Source organism: Thunnus albacares, chromosome 2 (genome assembly GCF_914725855.1).
Source record: "Thunnus albacares chromosome 2, fThuAlb1.1, whole genome shotgun sequence".
NCBI classification, from domain to species: domain Eukaryota; kingdom Metazoa; phylum Chordata; class Actinopteri; order Scombriformes; family Scombridae; genus Thunnus; species Thunnus albacares.
This window is the reverse complement of record NC_058107.1, coordinates 36,726,807-36,733,588: the sequence shown is the minus strand read 5'-3', so window position 1 is coordinate 36,733,588 and position 6,782 is coordinate 36,726,807. Positions and strand designations below refer to the sequence as shown.

The 6,782-nt window shown below is 40.7% G+C and overlaps 1 long non-coding RNA gene across 2 annotated transcripts; it reads left to right on the top strand.

Moving 5' to 3' along the window:
* Positions 1–600: 600 nt before the first annotated feature.
* LOC122968332 lies at positions 601–2,839 on the top strand. 2 transcript variants are annotated; one of them, XR_006398806.1, is made up of 2 exons: positions 601–704; positions 2,445–2,839. It is a non-coding gene; the product is annotated as an uncharacterized LOC122968332 (long non-coding RNA). The 2 variants fall into 2 exon arrangements; XR_006398807.1 differs by lacking the exon at positions 601–704 and adding an exon at positions 1,934–2,208.
* The last annotated feature ends 3,943 nt before the right edge of the window (positions 2,840–6,782 follow it).

The window sequence follows — 6,782 nt, the reverse complement described above, 5'->3', positions numbered from 1 at the left end:
TGACTGGCTAGTGTGCATGACATAACATTTGTTAGCTAGCTATTACAGTCCCAACCCATTATGTTTTCACTTCTCCATTTTGACAACAACACTGCTCATGGTGCCTTTATCATTAAACGATATGAAGGAAATGTATTGCAATGAATTTCACAATGGCTGTGTCCAAAAACGACACAAAAATTACACAATAGTTCATAATGTCAGTTGCCCTAAAATGACATATTGTTAAGAATACAGCAACAAGTGGACCCACATGCAACACACTGAGACAGAGAAGAAGTTTAAGAAGATTTATTGCAAAAACTTGGATCTATCGATATGAATGAAGGTGAGGTGGTGGGGCGGGAGAGGCAGGAGAGCGCTGGGGGGGCTGAAGGCAAGCTGAGCAGAGCGGAGCAGCGGGGGAGCGAGTGAACCTGTGGCTGAGCAGGCACGAGTGGAGCTTGAGATGGCGATGGAGAGTGGGCAGGCAGTCAGGTGCTTGGAGGGAAGCAGAGCGGTGAACAGGTAGACAGAGAACGGGGTAGTGAGCGTGGCTGAAGAGGAGTCTTGGCAGGCAGGTTAGATGACTGTTGAACGGAGCGAGCTGGCTGGCACACGAGGAGATCTGGAAGCACACGGAGACACACTGGAAAGTTGACCTAAGTATCTAACTACCACTATGGGTGACGACATGATCTGGAAAGACTAGAAGTTGAGCTGAGGTAGATATACTGTTGAATTGATGAGGTAATGATGAGCAGGTGTCTTTCAGTCTTTCATACATTGCTGTTTTAACACCATAAAACATGTAAATCAGACATCTGTGGAGTTGGTGGAAGGTGTGTTTTTTCTCTTTTGATGGAGCTAAGCTAGCAGTTTCTCTCTACTTCTAGTCTTTGTGGTAAGCTAGGCTAAAAACACCTTGACACTCATCTGACTTTTCATAAGATCACAAACAAGCATGTTTTAAAAAACGTCAGACAACTTTAGTAGATACCTGGCAGCCAGTCAAAAATGAGCTGCGTCCTCCATGGCTGTGATATAAATACAGTAACATCTCGAGGTTCTTTTCCATGTATGTCGATATATAATTTAGTGCAGCGTTATTCTCAGTCTGTACTGTTCTACAGATGTCAATATGTCCGTGTAGAAATGTCAGCAGACTAATTCCTGGGCATTTATTGGACCTGGTGGCCTCAGTGATTCTGAATTTGAATTGACTGTGTGTCATTGTCATAATATCAAAGCTACAATAAGACACACTGATATATCTGACGGCCCCTCCTCCTCCCCGCTCTTCCTCTTGACACATGTGACTATTCATGTTCCCGCTCTCCTGCCCCCGACCTGTCAGCCCTGTCAATATGATTATTCTTCTCCCTAATTGCAGTCAGAGGAGGAGGAGGAAGGAAGGAACGAGGTGGAGGAAAAGAAGGAGAAAGTGATAATTGTCACTGTAGAGGAGGGCGAGACTCTCCGTCGTTACTGTCAGGTCAATATGGCCGACATGGTGATGGTGGTAAGGAGAGCGGAGCTACACATAATGGGAGTGTCGTTAATGTGGTGGAGGAGAGGAGACAAAGAGAGGAAGATCTTTCAGAGACGTTACATGTTCTGTACTGTGAACCGCTGAGAGCTGCCCAGCATTACTGTTGGAAGTACTGTTTCTTGACCCCAGGCTGTATATAAAGGTGGATGCAGGATGGTTTAAAGCTCAGAGTTGCAGCTAATGGTTGGCGTCATCTTTTCTGTTTGGAGCCAAGACCTTCCAGATAAGGCGTGCAGGGGTGTTGCCTTTCACGCTCTGGAAACACGCCCCGCTACCTCAGACCCAAGCTAACGCTAGCTTACTGGGAACACACTGGGGCTAACATTAGCTACTTTAGCTAACGTAACAATCAAGTAACATTAAACTTAGTGAAATATTGCAACAATAGTCCAACTTAGTGTGAGTCCTGGAGCTGAGGACAGCCAACTGTCAATCACAGCTGTCAATCAACGCCTACATGGCAGACATCGAAGCTACAATAAGTCTTCAAATCTTATTAACGGATCAATAATTTCCAAAATGTCCACCATCACCCTTATTAGAGGGCCTGAACTTGTAGACTGAGACCATAGTGACTCGTTGAAAACAATGATTGACTTTGTATTTCTGGAGAGAAGTTCAGGACTTTTGAATGGCCGTCAATAGGAGCATCTAGCGGCCGTCGGTGGCACTTTAAAGTATTTCCACATTGACTTCAGAATCAAGTCGTGGTAGCTGCTGCTTGTTATTGACAGATTTGATTTTAATTCAAGTAAAACTAATCTAATGGAGGTCAGACTTGAGACTTTGAGTTAAGTCAAAATTGAGGACTTGAGACCTGGCTTGGATGTGACAGCTGTGAGACCAACTTCGTCCCTTCTGCGTTTCAGTTCAAGTTAATTAATTTACACATGTGCTTGTACTGTATTTACAGAAGCTACCTCTGCCACAGTGCAGTGCAAAAGATAAAGACACCTCCAGCCTGGACAGCAGACCCTCTACTGTTTATGTCCACTCTGTCACAGTCTTTGAAAGAAATGTAGAGATGAGCAAAAGTTTGAATACTCTCAGAAATTATAAACATTTATATTTTATGAATATACTTGTCACACGGGTAGACCTGGCTGTGATTCCTCTCTTCTTTTTCTCAGTATTAATGTGAAAAGTTAACACCATATTACATGTCTAATAGTTTGAATGTAATGTACAGTAACAACATTAAAGCCAATGTAATACAAGGCCAGTTGACTTGTCATCATGGATTATTATTACATTGTAAGTTGATATGGACAGCATTAGATCATTTTCAATAAACGGTTGCAAATAATTAATGTTCAGGTTCTCTGCAACCATGTTTACCCAAAACCGTACTCATAAGTTGTATCTGTCACATTCAACACTTAAGTACAGGTAGTGTATGATTGAAGGAAAAAACACCACATCAGAATTGTATAGAACAAAACTTTATTTTACAAAAGGAGCATGTGATGGACTAAACTAATATCCAGCAGCCACATCCCAACACCTGGATGCTTCTGTCTGAAAACAACTGAACAAGCTGATGCTCCCGTGAACACACCGACGCAGGGCGCCATCACGCTGTCTCTCCTGGCTGGGCAGACTGAGAGGATGATGTTCATCTAAGGAACGGTTGCTGGATGTCCTGCAGCTTCTGCTTCATTCCTGCATCAAGCTTCACTCTCTTCAGACGCCCCGTGTTGCTGCTGTAGTCGTCATCACTCACTGTGATGCAGCTCGCTGCAGGCTGTGGGCCTGTTGATGGACAGAAGTATAACACAAGATGTTTCAAAGTTTAAATATTACATATTTCATGTAGGTAGGGTAGTTGCTCATGAGTAAATATATTCTAAAATATCCTTAAGTAAAGCTGGACTGGGTCTTAAGTATTGTTCAGTTATATCACTGGTTATCAACAGCAAGTGTCAAGCGTCCAGCACATACACACGTCCCCACCTCACATATACATACAAATTCACATTGTAAGCCACCCCAACCTTCCAAGGCTACAGCGTTACTGACCTGCATTAATCTGAAAGAGTGTAGAGTAATGGTTAAACCAAGTGAACTATTTTTACAGTAATACACAGGGCTGTAGATGAGACTAAACACATATAAGCACAATTTACATTCATGCTGCAAATGCAATATATTGGTTTCACTTTGCATAACAGTAGGAAGTAGAGATGTGTCGTCCATCTTTATATACAGTCTGTGCATGTAGGTAAGAGAAGGTTAGCATAGTTGGCTTGTGTCATGTAGATTTGATAGGAATCGGTTTCTTCTATCTGGTTCGCCCAGCTGACCAATCCAGCTTCAGACTGATGTAAGGACCACCCACCTAATTAACATACAGAAACAGGGACATGGGGAGGAATCGGAGGATGGGCGCTACGCTTCCGTAAAAGCACCAACTCGCTATCACGGGCCGGGATGGAACTATATACGGTTATAGGCACTCCTCGCTCAGGTCGTGCGCAACAAGGAATTGCAGCGACTACTTAGCCAATTATACATAAAAACCCTATTAGTCGCTAATGGGGAATGTGGAAGATCTGCCTGTGATGCAGAGGCTGAGGAAGAGCAGGCATCACACACCGCCTTCCCCATTAAGATGTTAAAACCTTTGTCTAACTTGTATTTCAGTAATACAATGCGTCCATGTTTTTGTGTTAGTTTATTGATAATTGTACGCTAGCTAACAGTTACCATGCAGCTTCAGATGCATTACCACCACCATACAGACTAGTTTGCATTAGCATGGACAACCAAGCAGTCAGATATGTAATCTGGCTAACGGAGAAACATATGCTGTATGTGTAAATAAGAGTGTCTTAAATCTCATCTGGATTTTATCCAGATTAGAGACATTTTAAACGAATGTCTGAAGTTTAAATGGGGCCAAATATGCTCAATGTTGTTCAGAAACTTTGTGCTCGTATTTGACTGGTTTTAACAACTGTGCTCTTTACTTTCTGCAACTCTTTTTTGCATCTGTATTTCCTCAATAGTGAACATTATCAGAAGGAAAACCACAGCACCTGCTGCTTCACCTGCTTCACAAACCTCAGGGGAAAAGTGACAGAGTCAACGTGGTTATTTATAAAATGTATCACCAGCTTTCAAAACTGTTAAATTAATTGTTCATCAGTGTCATCATTTTAATAGTCAGCATTTATACCTGACAGATTTGCAGGCTGACTAAAGCTTATGAAGCCTTGTGTCTTGGAGGGAAGACAGCTCTAACAAATTATGTGTTCTGTAAAAGTTATAAAGCTACTTTTTAGAAAAAAGGAACAGTGTTGGATTACAACTTCAAAAGGCCGAGAGGTCTGAGTTCAAACTACAGTAGATTGTTTTACTGCAGACCATTTTCCAAAGTTTTCGAAATGATTTCTAACCTTCCAGGCACAGATAGCGTGAACTAACAGCATGTTGAAAGAAGCACATCAGCAGCAGCAGCTTCAGTCCTCCCACTGGGACAGTTTAGGCACAGTCCTGCTGTGTGGTAACCCAACATTTTGGCAGCACTCATAGTCTAACACACTATCATTGGAGTAATGCAAAAGAAAGAAAGTAGACTTGAAGCTTGGAAAGACACTTTGGGTCATAGTTGTGCATGTATAGCATGAATGAAAGGTGGGACGTTATGTTGCCTGTGTGTTTGTATCTTTAGGCAGAGCTTTAATATTCTATTAAATAGACTATTCTGCAAAATCCAGAGTGAAGACAAGGTTTCTGAATACAAATGTTCACATTTTTAACCATGCTAGTGATGGCTGTTTTGATGGCAGCCAGTTGGTCCACCACATTCATGGTTACCAGATGAAGAATCCTACTAACCTCGGTGATCCTCTGACCTTCTCTAGCGCTCCCGTGATAGTGAGATCTGTAATTTTTAGTGAAATGTTTCAACAATTACTGGACGGATTGTCATGAAATTTGGTTCACAAATTCATGTTCTGCCTGGGATGAATTGTAATAACTTTGGTGTTTCTCTGACTTTTCTTCTAGTGCCACCATCACATTAAAATTTAAATTTGTTCAAAACGTTGGTTTTTAACCAAATACCTGCAAAACATTCCCATCAGCCTCAGCTGTGTTTTGTTTTTAGTGCCAATCAGTGGTGGAAAGTAGTTAAGAACATTTACTCAGGTACTGTCCTTAAGTACAAATTTAAGGTATTTGTACTTCACTTGAGTATTTCCATGTGATCCTACTTTATACTTCCACTCCACTACAGTTCAGAGGGAAATATTGTACTTTCTACTCCACTACATTTATTTGACAGCTTTAGTTACTTTTCAGATGAAGATTTTACATAAAATAATCTACCCAAAGTATCTCAAAATTGGCTCCACATTGATAAACTACGAGATTAAAATGCTTTTACATGTATTTGTTAGTGATAAAAATAAACAATATAACATACTATAATAATGCATATATAGGCTAATACATAAAACACTCTTAAAGAACCCAGTCTGCATTATGAGTACTTTTACTTTTGATTCTTTAAATACATTTTGGTGATAATACTTATGTATTTTTACTTAAGTAACATTTTTAATTCAGAACTTTTACTTGTAATGTAGTATTTTTAGACAACAGTATTTCTACTTTTATGAGTCTTCCACCACTGGTGCCAATTTACAAATGCTAGCAAATAAACTAAAGATAAACTAAGCTGTGAATTTGGCAAACATACCTGCTTAAAGAGGAACTCGGATTTGAAACATTAAAGCTTGTAGTGTTGGAGTGCTACTGTATATGTGAAAAAACCTGCAGGGAGCAAATCTGATAAATTGAAGTGATGTCACTTTAGTCAGCATTGGTTCGGGCTGAAACTGACCATCATGAGCTTGATAGTTTTATAGGAGTGCAATGCTAAATCTGTGAAGGACTCTTTTAACATTAACATGTTAGCATTGTCCTTGTGAGCATATTAGCATGCTGATGTTAGCATTTAGCTCTCAGTACAGCTATGCCTAACGAGGCGCTAGCATAGCTGTATACTCTTAGTCTTGTTTAACGTTCATTACCAACGTTTTTTCATCAGACTTCTTTTTAGTGATGTCACCATGTTTCCAGATCTCAGGTATTAAAGGGGACATATTCTGCTTTTCTGTTAATTATATCCTGTTATGAGGGGAACGTATGTAGAAATGTTGCCTGCAAGTCAAAAGTCAGGGCTTCAACCTGCTCTGGATGCTTCATTTGCAACATTTTATTTCTACCTTGTTGACGAGCTGAC